The following is a 15545-nucleotide window of genomic DNA, read 5'->3' as shown; positions in this document are numbered from 1 at the left end:
CACGCTGATGGATGCAGAAAGGGACCATAGCCTGAGATATGTATGAACTGTAAGCAGGCAGAAGTACACGGACTACCTCTGCAAGAACAGCAGAGACTGGGGAAGTAAGTGTTTATAATAAGAGAGGGATGTGCTGATGGCTGATGGCTCCATAGAGATAGGCATGGACTAAATCAATGCATGCTAATCAACCCGATTCAGACAGGAGACTCATGATTTTTTGTGACCAAAAATGGCTTTCTTTTGGCTGCCTCTCATCTAATGTAGGCTCCGTTTCAGTAGAGGCCAATGGAAAAAATTAGTATATTCTCCCAATTATTTATTTTTAAATATCATACTTTCCGCTTCTAAAATGTTGGCATCAGGGCACAAGCCTTCAACACCATACTCCACCACATGCTTATCGAAAGACTCCACCACATCAGCAACCAAGGGGACACACTCAGGTGGATCGTTCGTCACCAGAACACCCCAGAGGATCCACCTCCCACCTTTCACCTCCAAACCCAAGGAGATCATCTGTGGTGTCTTCCAGCACTCAACCCTCAACCCCACGCTCTTCAACGCATATATGACCCTACTGGCCAACTTTATCAGATCCCACAGTATCAACATAATTTCCTATGCATATGACACCCAACTCATCCTCTCACTGATGACCCCTCCATCACCATAACCAACTACTATAGTGCCCTATACATAGGAATCCCCGCACACCTCCTAGAGACTTCAGACCATACAGAACCCACAGCCAGATTCATCCTTGGCTTTTCCCGACGAACCCACATCACACCCCACATGAGGCAACTCCATTAGCTCCCCGTACAGAAAAGATGCCAATTCAAGCTGCTGACCCACGCACACAAGGCTCTACACTATCAAGGACCCGTGTATATTAACCATGGCCTGAACTTCAACCAACAGTTGAGAAGACTATTCCCTTCTATTTGCCCATACTTCCTGCATCTACCACAGCATAAGTTAGGAGGTTCCTCCACTTATATAGTAAAAACCTGGAACAGCCTCCCCACACACCTCCGGACCATCATCTTACTTCTGGAACTCCGAATGACCCTCAAGACCTAGCCGTTTGAATGAGGCTTTGGGACCTGCAATGCTTTATTGATTATGATTGAGTAACCGAAGTCCTAAAAAATAGAAACAAGGGGGTGGGGGGGAATTGGCATGTGGGGTGTGATGGGCCGGACCGGGCCGACCGCACAATATCTCGACCGGCACTGACACCTCTTGGGCTGACCCGGATATGTCTCTGGGGTCAACTAATCCTGTGCGCTCGAGTCCGTCTCTGCGGGAACCTGGGAGGTCAAAAAGCCAGGTCGCGGAGCAGAGAGGGAAGACGGCGGGTGTACAGAGGAGAGTCGGAAGTGTGGATACAGAAAATACTGAGGACGAGTCCAGAAGGTCCGCCAGGACTCAAGAACCGAGGAGACTCCTAGTACCATCGGCAACCCTCGAGTGCGATACAGGAGTGAAGAACAGGACTGCCGCAGTCCCGACCAGGGACGAAGAGAGGTGGCCCCGGGAAGCAGAACTGTAAGACCCACCACGCTTCAGGAGAAGCGTGGCCAAGTCAGGTACGGTCTGTGGCCGGGCAGGGTTAGGGAGGGAGACCGCACTTTGGGTTGCACGTTTGTGATATACATATTGAGACGAGAGAGAAAAGGAAAGCACAAAAGGGTTGGGCGCACGGTTGGGGAGGATCAGAAAGGAGGGGGAGGGGATATGGGAGTAAAGAAGACACAGGAAGACATTGAAAATAGAAGAACCAGGTTCCGGTAAAAGAAAGAAAAGTGAGGAAAAAGGAACTGCAACTATAGGGAAAAGAGACTCAGGAAAAGCAGAGAGAGAGAGAGAACACAGGAAAAGAAACAAAGAAAAGCCATGAACAACCTCTGCAAGACAGAACTGAGAAAAACAGAAACAGTAGAATAGACAAGTATAAAGGAACTCCCCTCCCCTCTAAAGACCAGGAATAGGGCCAGAAGAGGAAAAGGGAAAGACAGAGACATAGACAGAAAAGAGAATAAGGGAAGGAACTTCCATAGTCACTTACCAAGACTATTCTTCTTCTTCTTTCCACACATGCTTCCCGAGAGGCCTACGAAGAATACAGAAAGAAGAAGAGATCAGTAAACCTTGTCTGGAGGAGACGTCTGGAGAACAGAAACATAATTTAAAAGACTTACATCACCAGAAAGTGTTATATACAACTAATAAAATCTACTTACCTGTAGAATCAACAACTCCTGTGTAATTGCTACCGCCCATCCTGCGACAAAGTGGTGTCAGAAGTGTGATTTGAGAAAACGCCATAGTGGAGGAGAAGCCCACCATGGCGGACGTTATTGCTCAGTTAGCGGAGGGACAACGTCACCTACGGATAATGTGGGAGCAGCAAATGAAGGAAGCAAGAGAAGAATGTGAGGCCCTACAGACTGCTCTTAAGAGCCAAGCCACAATCATGGCGAACAGCCAACCGGTACATGAAACCGCCCTAGGAAAACTTACCGACACCATAGCCCACACGAAGGTACATCCCAATGTACCTAGCAGCGTCTTACAAAGATATCAGGACCAGGAAGACTCGGATTCCTTTTTCCTCAATTTTGAAAGAGTTGCAAGCACTGCTAGTTGGCCGGAGGAAAAATGGGGACAGTAGATCGCACCCCTACTGACTGGGCACCTACAAGCTACATATCAAGCAATCAATCCTAGTGGTACTCTCCCCTATAAAGAAATCAAGAAAACCATATTAGAAAGGGTTGGGCTTGACAGTGAAAGCTACTGGTCCAGATTGCGCCAAACTAAGTGGCAATCACAGGAGAATCCTCGCGCCCTGTACTACAATGTTCAACATGCTGCAGGACGATGGTTGCATCCAACTGAAAAGACCCGAGAAGAAATGTTCGACGTCATAGTCTTGGAACAATTTTTAGATGCCTTACCTAACACTACCCGTAATTGGGTTCGACAGCACCCAGGGTTTACCAATGAAACAGCCATCGACCTTGCTTGTGCCTTTCACAGGAGCCCAGATTTCAGAGCCACCTCTAGCAGAACCCCAGCCCCTTCCCCTGTTCGTCCGACCGTAGGGAGAGGAGCGACCCCAAGACGAATGGTGTCCCAAGACCCGAAGCGTATACGGGTACACCATCCCCCTTAAACCCCCTTTCCCAATACGGGTCCTCCGTGTTACAACTGTTCAGAGTGGGGTCATATAGCACGATATTGCCCCCAGAAAAAGGATATGGAAGAACCAGTGGAGATTGGAGTTGCAAAGGGAAGAGTCTTCTGGGCTGGGGGAGACAAACCCGCCTACACACTCCCAATCATTTTCAATGGAGTGCAGAGGGTAGCACTAATTGATTCCGGATGCAGCCAGAGCGTCATACGCCAGGAATTAGTTGAACCAGGTCAAGGGCTACCACAGGCACAAGTGTTGATCGCCTGTACACGGGGACCAAATATATTATCTGGTGGCTATAATCAACTTCCAGTGGCGAGAAGAAAAAGAAACTCTCAAGGTGGGAGTATTACCTCACCTGGATGAGGACGTTATTATCGGAACTGACTATGTGGCTTTTCCCTTGTTGTTAACAAAAAAGGGACAGGAGCACACTCTGCAAATGTGGTGGGAGGAAGTCCCCTACGAAGCGGGTGAGGGAGTGAGTTGAAGCCCTAGGGTACAGCTAAGCAGAAGTCAGAAAAGGATACAACGACAACAATATGCACAAAATCCCAATAGAACAACCAGGCTGAACCCAGGAGCCACTGGCAAAGTGTGTACCGTGGCGGGAGACTTTCATCAGAGTCAACGAGACGACCCCTCCTTAAAAAACGCATGGCAGCAAGCATTGAATCCTGAGGAACATGTAGTAGGTCCGAAAATCCTCATACACAACCAACTCTTATATAGAATCCCAAATTCAGAAGACGGAAGGCAGAAACAATTGATAGTTCCTAGTAGTCACAGACAGCAGGTCCTACATCTTGCTCATGGAGACAATGGGACGGGGCATCTAGATAGGGAAAAAACAGAGGAGGCCGTACTCAGGCGGTTTTTTTGGCCTGGAGTCTTCAGGGATATCCGTAGGCACTGTTCTGATTGTCCGAAATGTCAATTATATAATCCCGCTCCGCACCCACCTGCTCAACTCCAACCCTTACCAATCATAGAGACCCCCTTTTCGCGCGTGGGCATGGACATTATTGGTTCCCCTGAACCCATCCACCAAGGGACGGCAATATGTCTTGGTGTTGGTAGATTATGCCATCCGGTATCCAGAAGCTATTCCCCTCCCCAGCATGCACACTAAAGTAATTGCCCAAGCCATGATTGATTTTTTTTCCCGGGTAGGGTTCCCGAAGGAAATCTTAAGCAACCAGGGCACCCCCTTTATGTCCAGACTCATGGCTGAAGTAAGTAAAACCTTAGGTGTAAAGCAGATCAGAACATCAGTATATCATCCACAAACAGACGGTCTTGTGGAAAGATATAACCGGACTATTAAGTCCTTGCTCAGAAAGAGTATTACCGAAGATGGTAGAGATTGGGAAAATAAATTACCCCTTGTATTGTATGCGATTCGCACACACGTTCACTCCTCTCTAGGCCATAGTCCTTTCGAATTGTTGTTTGGGCGGCCACCTTGAACCCTTCTCAAGATGCTGGCTGAACAATGGGAAGAGTCGGACGATGAGGTTAAAGACCTCCTGACTTACACCAGGGAGTTGAGGGATACCCTACATTCCATATGGGAAAAAGCCCATAATACCTTATGCGAATCCCAAGAGAAGAAAAAAAAGAGGGTATGACGCTAAAAGCGTACTCCTTAGTCTAAATGTAGGGGAGAAGGGCTTAGTACTCCTTCCCAGTTGTGAAAACAAACTATTGGCCCGGTGGCAAGGACCCTACGAGGTTCTTGAGCAAGTTAATCCCACTACCTATAAACTGGCTCTTCCCCCCGGCCACGGTAGAAAACAAATATATCATATAAACATCCTAAAAAAATGGCAAGAGCCAACAAGTGCCCAACCCGTTCGGTATATCACAAATACGATCACCGATGACATCCCATTCCTATCCCTTCCCCTGAAACACTGTCCTGAGGAGTCTATTCCCCAAACCAATGCCATCCTCCCAGATACACATCTTGTACCCCCCTTACATGTTATTGAGATGTATAGGGATGTTTTTTCCAAACAACCCGGACGAACACAGTTAGCAGAACACCTGATATGAACCAAGAATTAGTCCATGTCCTGACAACGGCCCTATCGTATCCCAGAAGCTAAAAGAACAGTTATAGAACAAGAGGTCCAAACAATGTTAGAGGCTGGTATCATAGAACCCTCCAACAGCCCCTGGTGTTCTCCAGTAGTGTTGGTTCAAAAACCGGATGGGAATACTTGTTTTTGCGTGGATTATAGACGAGTTAATGAGGTAACATATTTCGATGCTTATCCCATGCCACGCATTGACGAGCTCCTGGAGAGATTGGGTCAAGCCAGATTTATGTCCACTCTCGATCTCACAGAAGGATATTGGTAAATCCCGTTGAGAATAGCAGATAAGGAAAAAAACGCATTTGCATCCCCATCAGGTCTTTACCAGTTCACAGTTCTCCCTTTTGGGCTCCATGGGGCCCGGGCCACATTCCAAAGGCTCATGGATAAGGTGTTAAGTCCTCATCAACAACACGCGGCTGAGTATCTGGACGATATAGTAATATACAGCAACACCTGGACAGAACATCTAGAACACTTGGGGGCGGTCTTACAGGCATTACGGGAAGCCCATTTAACTGCATACCCTGAGAAATGCAAGTTACGGTTTACTAATATCAGATATCTTGGCTACGTGTTAGGGGAAGGATTGGTTCGCCCTCATATTGAGAAAGTAGGTGCCATCAAACAGATACCCCTACCAAGGACAAAGAAAGATGTGCATGCTTTTCTCTGTCTTGTTGGGTACTACCAGTGGTTTATTCCGAAATTCTCAACAGTAGCAGAACCTCTCACCAACCTGCTAAAGAAGTCTACTCCCAACACTCTACCCTCTCTTCCCGAAGCTGCACGCCACAGCTTTGACCACTTGAAAAATGCCCTATCCACCAATCCTGTGTTATGCTGTCTGGATTTCCAACGACCATTTCTGTTACAGATGGACACGTCTGATGTAGGACTTGGGGTGGTTTTATCTCAAACCCAGACGGATGGGTCCATCCACCCAGTACTGAATATTAGTAGAAAGCTCCGCCCGAGAGAGACTCACTATCCCACTATTGAGAAAGAATGTTTGGCTATTAAGTGGTCTGTTGAGGCATTGCGATATTATCTCACTGGGCGAACTTTTACCCTTCTTACGGATCATGCACCCCTCACCTGGCTTGCTCGCAACAAGGACTCTAATGTTCGTGTTCTAAGGTGGTTTCTCTCTTTGCAACCCTTCTCCTTCCAGATTCTGCACTCTCCTGGCCGCCGCATGCTGAATGCAGATTTCTTGACTCGCTATCCACCTCCTGAGCGTCATCGACTGCCGCTCTCTAGGGGGAGTGTCTGTGACGGGCCGGACCGGGCCGACCCGCACAATATCTCGACCGGCGATGACGCCTCTTCGGCTGACCCGGATATGTCTCCGGGGTCAACCAATCCTGTGCGCTCGAGTCCGTCTCCACAGGAACCTGGGAGGTCAAAAACCCAGGTCGCGGAGCAGAGAGGAAAGATGGCGGGTGTGCGGAGTAGAGTCGGAAGTGTGGATACAGAAAATACTGAGGACTCCGAGGACGAGTCCAGAAGGTCCGCCAGGACTCAAGAACCGAGGAGACTCCTAGTACCATCGGCACCCCTTGAGTGCGGTACAGGAGTGAAGAACAGGACTGCTGCGGTCCCCACCAGGGACGAAGAGATGCGGCTCCAGGAAGCAGAACTTTAAGACCCGCCACGCTTCAGGAGAAGCATGGCCAAGTCAGGTACGGGGCTGTGTCCGGGCAGGGAGACCGCACTTTGGGTTGCACGTTTGCGCTATACAAATTGAGACGAGAGAGAAAAGGAAAGCACGAAAGGGTTTGGGAGGATCGGGGGGGGGGGGGGGAAGGGGATTTGGGAGTAAAGAAGACACAGGAAGACATTGAAAATAGAAGAACCAGGTTCTGGTAAAAGAAAGAAAAGTGAGGAAAAAGGAACTGCAACTACAGGGAAAAGAGACTCAGGAAAAGGGGAGAGAGAGAGAAAGAAAGAAAGAAAGAAAGAAAGAAAGAAAGAAAGAAAGAAAGAAAGAACACAGGAAAAGAAACAATGAAAAGCCATAAACAACCTCTGCAAGACAGAACTGAGAAAAGCAGAAACAGGAGAAGAGGGAGAGAGAAGAGACAAGTATAAAGGACCCCCCCCCCCCCCCCCCCACAGACCAGGAATAGGGCCAGAAGAGGAAAAGCGAAAGACAGAGACATAGACAGAAAAGAGAATAAGGGAAGGAACTTCCACAGTCACTTACCAAGACTATTCTTCTTCTTTCTACATATGCTTCCCGAGAGGCCTACGAAGAATACAGAAAGAAGAAGAAGAGATCAGTAAACCTTGTCTGGAGAACAGAAACAATATAAAAGACATCACCAGAAAGTGTTATATACAACTAATAAAATCTACAAACCTGTAGAATCAACGAGTCCTGTGTGATTGCTACCGCCCATCCTGCGACAGGGGGCTAACCAAGTTAAGCAGTATGCAAGTGGCATCACGGCACGCGACATCGCACTTGGCATCACAACCCATGACACAGCAGGAAGTGATCTCAGACATACGTTTAGCAGTTTTATTACACCTACATGTGAGTGCATTATGAGATTTAGCATTCGGGTTGTGCAAAAAGAGGTATGCAACACTGACAAAATCTGGGCCTCAATTTGTACATTTTTTATAAGCTGCCACAGAGAAAATGGCAGCAAGAAGAAGTGTGGTTATATATCAGTTATGCTTAATTGGTTGCAAAGTCTCCATTTTAAAATATCATACGGGTGTAAGGCATCTGCTGCAGAGAACTTTGTGTAATCAGTAAATCTCAGGGAATAATAATAACGGTAAAATAACTAGAGGTTAATGCAGTTGCTGGAAAGATCTGTGCTTTCAAGTGCAGTCTTCAATCAAGGTAGAATAGAGGGTCAATCTGCCTCCTGCAAAGTACATCATTTAATATGCAAATAACAGATGTTTATTTTATGTAGATAGGTAGGTTACTGTTTTTAACATAAAGATCCTTTAGTAACTTAAAGATCACAACTTTTAATCCTTGTAAAATAGCTCAAGGAGATATGAACCACTTGTAGCTCCTAAACCTTGTAAGCCTCACTGTACCATGTAACATAGCCTGTACATAGATTTCCACACATAATTTATTGTCAATGTATAATGTTCAGGTATGGTTTTAAAGTGCTCGGTCACCCTGCATTGGCACGAGTAGCGCTAGCATAACAATGGTATTTTAATTAATGTGTGTAAATACTAGGCCAGACCAACATTTCAGACATACTTACAGTGCATGCATATCTCTCATATATGTAGGAACTGAACAAAATAACCATGCCGCTCTAAAGTACCTCGGAAGTGATAAACCAGCTCTGTGCCTTAGCTTCCTCCATTGCAGCTAGGTGAGAGGCTCCAGACGGGATAATCAAATAGAGGCCTGGTGGCCCCTTAATTTCGGTCTTTAACCTGGCATAACAGAAACTTAAAAATAAGAAAGCGATCTCCGGTACTGCACATTTGCTGCTGAGAAGGACCGAAAGCATAATACTTCGAGGCGCTGCATAAAGTGCGTATATGCGCTGCACAGAGTCCCGCTATACGGGGACGAATTCACCATATTTTACCGGGGTCAAACTCCTTGGGAGGGCGGAGGGCGGACGGCGTCCACCCTGTGGAAACAGGGGCTGGACGCCGTCCACCCACCCACTTGTACCCCTGACCCGTGCCCCGAATGGCTCGTATGTACCCCCACATGCTGACGGGAGAAGGCCGCGGAGGAGGCCGGGGGCGAGGCAGCGGCCCCGGGGCGGGCTTCCAAGGGGTGCGGTCGGGTAGGAGAGCGGCGGTCCATGGGCGGGGCCTCGCTCTGACTGGGACCGCTCAGGCGCGCGCAGGAGGCGTCGCAGAGTTCCACGAGTGACGGTTGGTCTGACGGGACCCTCCTCGCGCCGGCGGACGCGCGCCCAACGGATTCGCTGCCCTGCAACGACGGGAATCGCCCCAAGCCCCGCACTTTTGTCGGCATCAAACCCACTCTGTGGTCGGAGAACAACAGCTCAAAAAAGTTTGGCTCGGTGTGGTCAGTGAGGAGGAAGAGTCCCGAGGTCGTCGGAAAGACGAAAGCCGCAGCCTAGGTGCGGGCAGAAAGGGAAGACCTTCTCAGGGGAATATTAACCGCGTGTTTTCCTTGAAAGAGAGCAGGCAGGAGTTGCCGTGGCCCCGACGGACCGGAGGAGCTGGTGAACAGGTGTCGGACCGCTGGAAACCTCCTGGCCGCAGAGTCGCCGCCCTCCTGTGACACACCGGCCGGACTGCACACCCTGGGCTCCCAGTCAGCAGCACAAGCCCTGGTACCACACAACCGACGTGCAATCAACCATATAAGTAAGGGGAGGGCCTACAAGCAACCTGACAAGCCAACGCAGACATCTTGAGGACGGCATAAATCGTCACACGAGTAAAAGATCTTCGGACACGACAATAAAACTTTTTAGCTCCACAGAGAGGGGCAGAACTTCACAGAAAAAAGTTCGCTGCTCGCTTTATGGCTGTTTTGTAATGCTTTCTGATTAGCATCGAAGGCGAAGCGCCCCTGCCATTTACAGAGACTGAACCACATCACCACGAGAATCCAACATCACCATAGGGTGCCACCCTTTGACCCTTCACGAAGTAATATTTGGCAGTCATCTTTACAACCTCACTAAAGTACAGGGAGTTTGGTGTCTCAGTAGTGTTTGTAGATTAGCCAAAAGATGAATCTAAATGGGCTGCCACCGTTTGACATGTCTGAGACCTGGAACCTGGGCCCCAGATGGCGAAAATGGATCAGAAAATTTGACAATCTCGTGGCCCTCACAGGCGCATCTGAGACAATGCAACTGAACCTGCTGCTGCACTGGGTGGGTCCTGAAGTGGAAAACATCATCGACACATTCACACAGGAAGAGAGAGAGGATGTCACGCGACTCAAGAGTGCCCTCAGTGCATGCTTTGCATCGAAAAAGGACCTTCAGCGCCTGCGCTACCAGTTCCATTTAGCAAAGCAAGGGCCAGATGAATCCATGGAGGCCTTTGTACTGCGTTTGAAAATATTGGCAGTAGATTGTGACTTTGATAAATATTCCCCAGAAGAAGCAATCAAATCGCAGGTAATAATGGGGTGTGCTTCTCCCGCACTACGAAATCAGCTGTTGGGGGAGACTGCTGAGATAGTTAACAGTAAGGAGTGTGAAAGCATGCATGTGTTGTTAGATTCAGTGAAAGAAAGCACCAAAGAAAACGCACACAATGACCAAGGAAATAAAGTGCAGGCGGTGCCACACTTGAGTAAATCCTCAACAAATAAACCTGTTGCACAGTGTGACCGGTGTGGGGGGCAGTGGCCACACGAGGGGCAGTGCCCTGCCATGGGTCACACATGTAGTGGTTGTGGGAAGGAGAACCACTACCACTCTGCGTGTAGATCTAAAATAGCACCTGCCACCCGCTGTGGCACAGCAGGGAGCCAACCAAGAAAACGTGACAAGATTGTTGACAAACAGGCCCAACAATCCACGGACGACCACATGCATCAACAGAAGACTTGTTCATCGCGCTCAACATCACCCTCTGATGCACATGTAGGTGGCATGCAATTTGGCGAAAAAAAGGGTGGCCTCAGGCTTATAGTACATGTAGCGAACAAGCCAATTGAATGTCTAATCAGCACAGGTTCAACAATAAACGTAATGGATTCAGTTACTTACAGCAATCTTTCCCCTCTACCGCCCTTGAGAACCACCAGAAGGAAAATATATTCACGTATGGGCCCATTGTTATCATGCAGAGGAAAGTTCGACATCCAGCTGGCATATGGAGATCAGGTGACAGTGAGTGAGATGTACGTACTTAATGATGGGTGGGCAGTAGATGGATACCTAATTGGAAATCCAACAATAATGGAGCTGCGAATGAATTTATTTTTGTTTTTTGGCTCCCCTGAAGTGAAAGATCAACAGGAAGATGACATTTAAGGCAGGCACACTGGCGTCTTTTCCCTCTTTCCTTCAAGACAGCAGGTGGACAGAGGGTGGAAATCTTTAGAGCCTGTTTGCCATAATTGAAAGAAGGTTGAACACAATATCCTATTAGCCTGGTATTATGGACCAATGTTTGTGTTGTGTTGAATTTTTATAAAGATAGCTAAATACAAGAAGTCTGCTGTACTTACTAATAGCACCCTTAACAAAAGGGGAAGCAAAGATTAAGGTCTGCAAAAAGTATGATGGATTGAGGCTAGTGTGAAGCACGTAAAAGTCCTTAAAGAAGTAGCATTGCGCCCTGGCAAAGCCAATATTTTGATATCAAGCTGTAGTAAAAGAGTTAGTAAAATCATTACAATACTTTTTTTTCACTGTGATATAACATCTTAAAATGCATTAAACTAAAAGAAATCAGTTTAAATATGAGGCATAATTACTAAGTTCAAAACAAATATAGATGATTTTAGATAAATACTTGTTACAGTATCAACTTCTGGCCATCCCAGAATCGCCAAAGCTGAACAAATGGACTGTTTTTTTTTTTCCTCAATAAAACTGTGGCTCCTCAACAAAGGTGGGACCAGTGGTCTGGCGGGAGTATTTTAGTTATATGCAGAAAAACTTGCATTATTGGCATTAACCCAGTTTAGGGGAATTGTTTTAAAAATACAAGTCCAAGGGTAAAATGTAAACTGCATTAAACATCTGTTATAGTTCCCAAATTTCTGATCACATTAGCTGGAGGGGCTGTACTTGGCCTTTCAATGCTGCAGGCTGTGTTTTTTTGTGTGTATTTGGTGACTTTCCTTTTTGTAGGGCTTTTGTGTGTACTAAATGTAGGTGTCTGTTTCCCACAAGTCCTAACCTTCCTTCAGATAAGAGATAAAGGCCTCTGCCCTCCCCAACATGGTCACCTTTCCTTGTTACTGTAGCCAATACTTTTCAGTGTAGTTATCTTAGATTTTTCACATGTTGCTGACCCTATATTTTTGCAGTTTCAGAACTCCGTTTCGTTGGTTCATTTTATACTCTGCTTGTGCACACACAATTTAGCTTAGCTTAGTCCCAAGGCATGTGCCCTTTTAACTACATATGTGTTCTGATTTCATTTATTTCATTTTTAGTTATCCTGCTTTCAGCAGGGATGTTTTATTTTCTAATCAGCTGTAACTTTGTGATTCTGCAAAAGCATTAATGTTATTCTGTCCACAACATTTCACCATGTACCCCTGTCTAAGATTCCATCCATGCTGCATGCCATTTCATTGCAAACATCAGCCCTGTCTCTACAGCCAGTCCAGGAGATGGCAGGCAGACCCTTATCTTTCAGGTTATAGGGGTGGCTGCTCCTCTGCTGGACTAAGTACAGAGAGATTGGACTATCACTGCTATGTAGTCGCTTAGGAGATAGGGGTCAGATAGATCGAATTCATCTATGTATGTTATTCCAGTAGTTTGGAACTGTTTATTTTGTTCTTGCTGTCACCAGCATTCAAATCCTGTTTGTCTTATTGCCCTAATAAGTGCAGCTCATTTTTATCATAGACTGCAGTCTTTTCCAATAAATGTATTAAAAGCCATCCTGCATCTCTTTCTTTGGCCTAGGTGTGTGTATGAGACCATTTGCTAATTAGAAAAAGTGATGGGTCTTGTCGACCACAACTTCCTCCTGCAGCCACAGTGTTATGTTTCAAGCTGCCACAAAGTTTGGTTTTCAGGTTTAGGTAAGGTGCTGCTAGTCAGCCAAAGCGGTTGGGCTGGTAGCTGCCAAGATGGTGTGGGTTTGACCCAGTCACCCACAAAAGGTGTAGCTGCCGCGACAAATCCAGCAGTCTCATTCTAACAATGGAAGTTCTATTGCAGGGTGCCACCAATTACAGGCACATATGTCATTTATACCCAAGCTGGGAGTATGTGTCAAAAGGGGCGGGACTCCAAATACACTTTAAAACCCCCATCCCCAATTCTAATAATCAATCACTCTGTGGATATGTTTCTATGTTAGTAATGCCTACCTGACCAGAATAGTATGTTTGGCATCGTGTTTTGAAAACAGTAACATAACTTACCTACAGTGGTTAAAGAAGTGTAGACATACTTTAACATTGCCAATTTAATATATATGTTGTGAAAGATTTGGAGGGGGGCCCCATTGATTTTTGGGGGGGCGCAGCATTAAAAAGTTCGAAGACCACTGATATACAGCAAACACTAACTCAAAGTTGATCTAATTAATAGATAAGGGCTTGTCACTTCATAACACGATCTTTATCACTTTAGATAATGTTGTTCTGTTTGAGTTACAAACACTCTGTTATGAAATCGGCAAATTATGCAGCCAATGGCAGATTCAGTGGAAGTGCGGTGAATCCTTAATTGTGCTGACAAAACAGTATTGCATAATTGCAGTGGCCCTTTATGGGAGCTGGTTTAGGAGTCCTGGGTCACACAGTCACCGATGGGCACCGAATGCATCTATTTGGGCTTTTTGTCACCAATGACCTACTGCTGGGCACAAAATACCAAGTATGCAACCCCTTAGCACTTGATCTCAAAGTTGTGAGAAAGAGTGTACTAAGCCCTTCTCAAGATTTTATAGAACTCAAACTAATAGCATGCCATTAATAAATGCCCAACCAGAGCTTTATCTTAAAATAGAAAGTACTTTATTCTACTAATAACACAATGCTGTATGTTCAGTGTCCTAGCTGTAGGTATCTACTTTGCTTTTTGAGGGGTATAAGAAGTCCGTAGCTACTGGTAACGGTTCATGCCAATGCTGAATTAGGGTCTCTGTGTCACAGGCCTCTATCGGTCCATCGTGGCTTACATGCAAAGGTACCTCAGGTGCACTGCAGGACTTATGAACCAATGCCACACCCCTGGGGATTGGAAGCCAGTGGCAGAGCTCTTCACCCGCAGCGGGCATAAATGGCAGGCACACTCACTGGTGCCAAAGGCCCCTTAACAGCATTTGTTCGAGAGAATATGGGGCAGAAGTGGCACCCCCTCAGTTGTACATGAAAGGGGTTAGGGGCAAGGGCACCAAAACCCAGCGGTGTAGTGCGAAGCGTCTCACCAATGGGATACCGAGCGTGATTTAAAAGGTGCCCTCAGGGTATCATGTCAGTATTAACAAAGGGTAAATGCGGGGCCCAGCCACTGTTTCGAGCTAGGTCAGCGCTGCTGGACTGTAAACCAACACTGCACCCCTGGTGGTAGGAAGCCAATTGTAACTTAATTACAGCACAGAAAGATAGGCTCTTCCCATGCCCCTTAAGTGCTTGAAAGCCAGATTTCTGATGGTCAACAGTGACCATTGTTTTTCTCACCCATTAGTCCTGTTCATACACCAGACATATGTCTGGTGCTTATGCCTCACTCACTGCCTCTCCCTCTTGAGTGGATTTGAGGAGACATCAATTTTTGCCCCGGTGGTCTGTGCTGGAGTGTAAAAGGCATGGCATTGTTGCTGGTGCCAGAAATACGTACTAATTACGGCCAGTCTCCCTATTTTTTTAGTAAATAGGAATAAGACCTGCCCCCGCTACTAGAATTATCTGCTGCCACTTTTCCCAGTCTCTTAGGAGGTCAGTAGTCATTTCTGTCCCAAGACCATAGTCGCAGGAGAGGTGAGCAATGTCTGCATAGGTTGCTGGCAAAGGAGAGACAAGGCAAGAAAGTAAGAGGAAATTGGGTGCCCTCTTTAGTTATGTCAGTAGGCCAGGCATCACCCAACCCCAATTTGCCATCTGGACTGACCTAGTCCCGAAATAGGGCACTAGTGGCAACCCTAACCCTCCCCATCTTCTGCTGAACAAGCAAGAACATCCATCAAGATGATGAAGCGCAGAAAGCAAGGAGGTGACAGACTGAAGTGTCAGGAGAAAACTATGGCTTGCAGAAGATCCGCATATCTGGGAGTCACAGGCTGGAGCTTGCATTGAGATAACATGGGTGGGGGCCTGCAGAGAGGGAGTATAGGTTAGGGTGGAAGTTAGTTAACATGGACTTGACCTTGAAAACAGGAGGATTGGCGTGTGCCTCCAGGAACGGAGGATTGGCTGGGGCATACGGGGAGCGAGCATAGAAGATGGCCTTGCAGGGAAGCAGCATCGACTTGGTCCTGCATCAAGCGGGCACGGCCTGGGTCCCGCAAGGTGAGTGAGGTTGGGCAGGAGACTCTTGGTAGCAAGAATAGGCTGGGGCCTCTAGGAAGTGATAATGTGCTTGGGACTGCAGGAAAAGAGTGAAGGG

General features: G+C 47.0%; 1 protein-coding gene across 1 annotated transcript in view; it reads right to left on the bottom strand.

Annotated features, from left to right (window-relative positions):
• The window catches only part of LOC138266823 (monocarboxylate transporter 13-like), a 355804-nt gene extending 346772 nt beyond the window's left edge, over positions 1-9032 (bottom strand). The window contains exons 1-3 of the mRNA XM_069215495.1: positions 8616-9032; positions 7517-7558; positions 2075-2119 (exon numbers count right to left, since the gene is read on the bottom strand). The gene's annotated coding sequence lies outside the window, so the exon portion shown is untranslated. The remainder of the gene's footprint in view (positions 1-2074; positions 2120-7516; positions 7559-8615) is intronic.
• Positions 9033-15545: the final 6513 nt, after the last annotated feature.

The sequence above is a fragment of the Pleurodeles waltl genome, chromosome 12 (assembly GCF_031143425.1).
Source record: "Pleurodeles waltl isolate 20211129_DDA chromosome 12, aPleWal1.hap1.20221129, whole genome shotgun sequence".
Lineage (NCBI taxonomy): Eukaryota > Metazoa > Chordata > Amphibia > Caudata > Salamandridae > Pleurodeles > Pleurodeles waltl.
The sequence above is the reverse complement of the archived record's forward strand: the minus strand, read 5'-3'. Positions and strand labels throughout refer to the sequence as shown.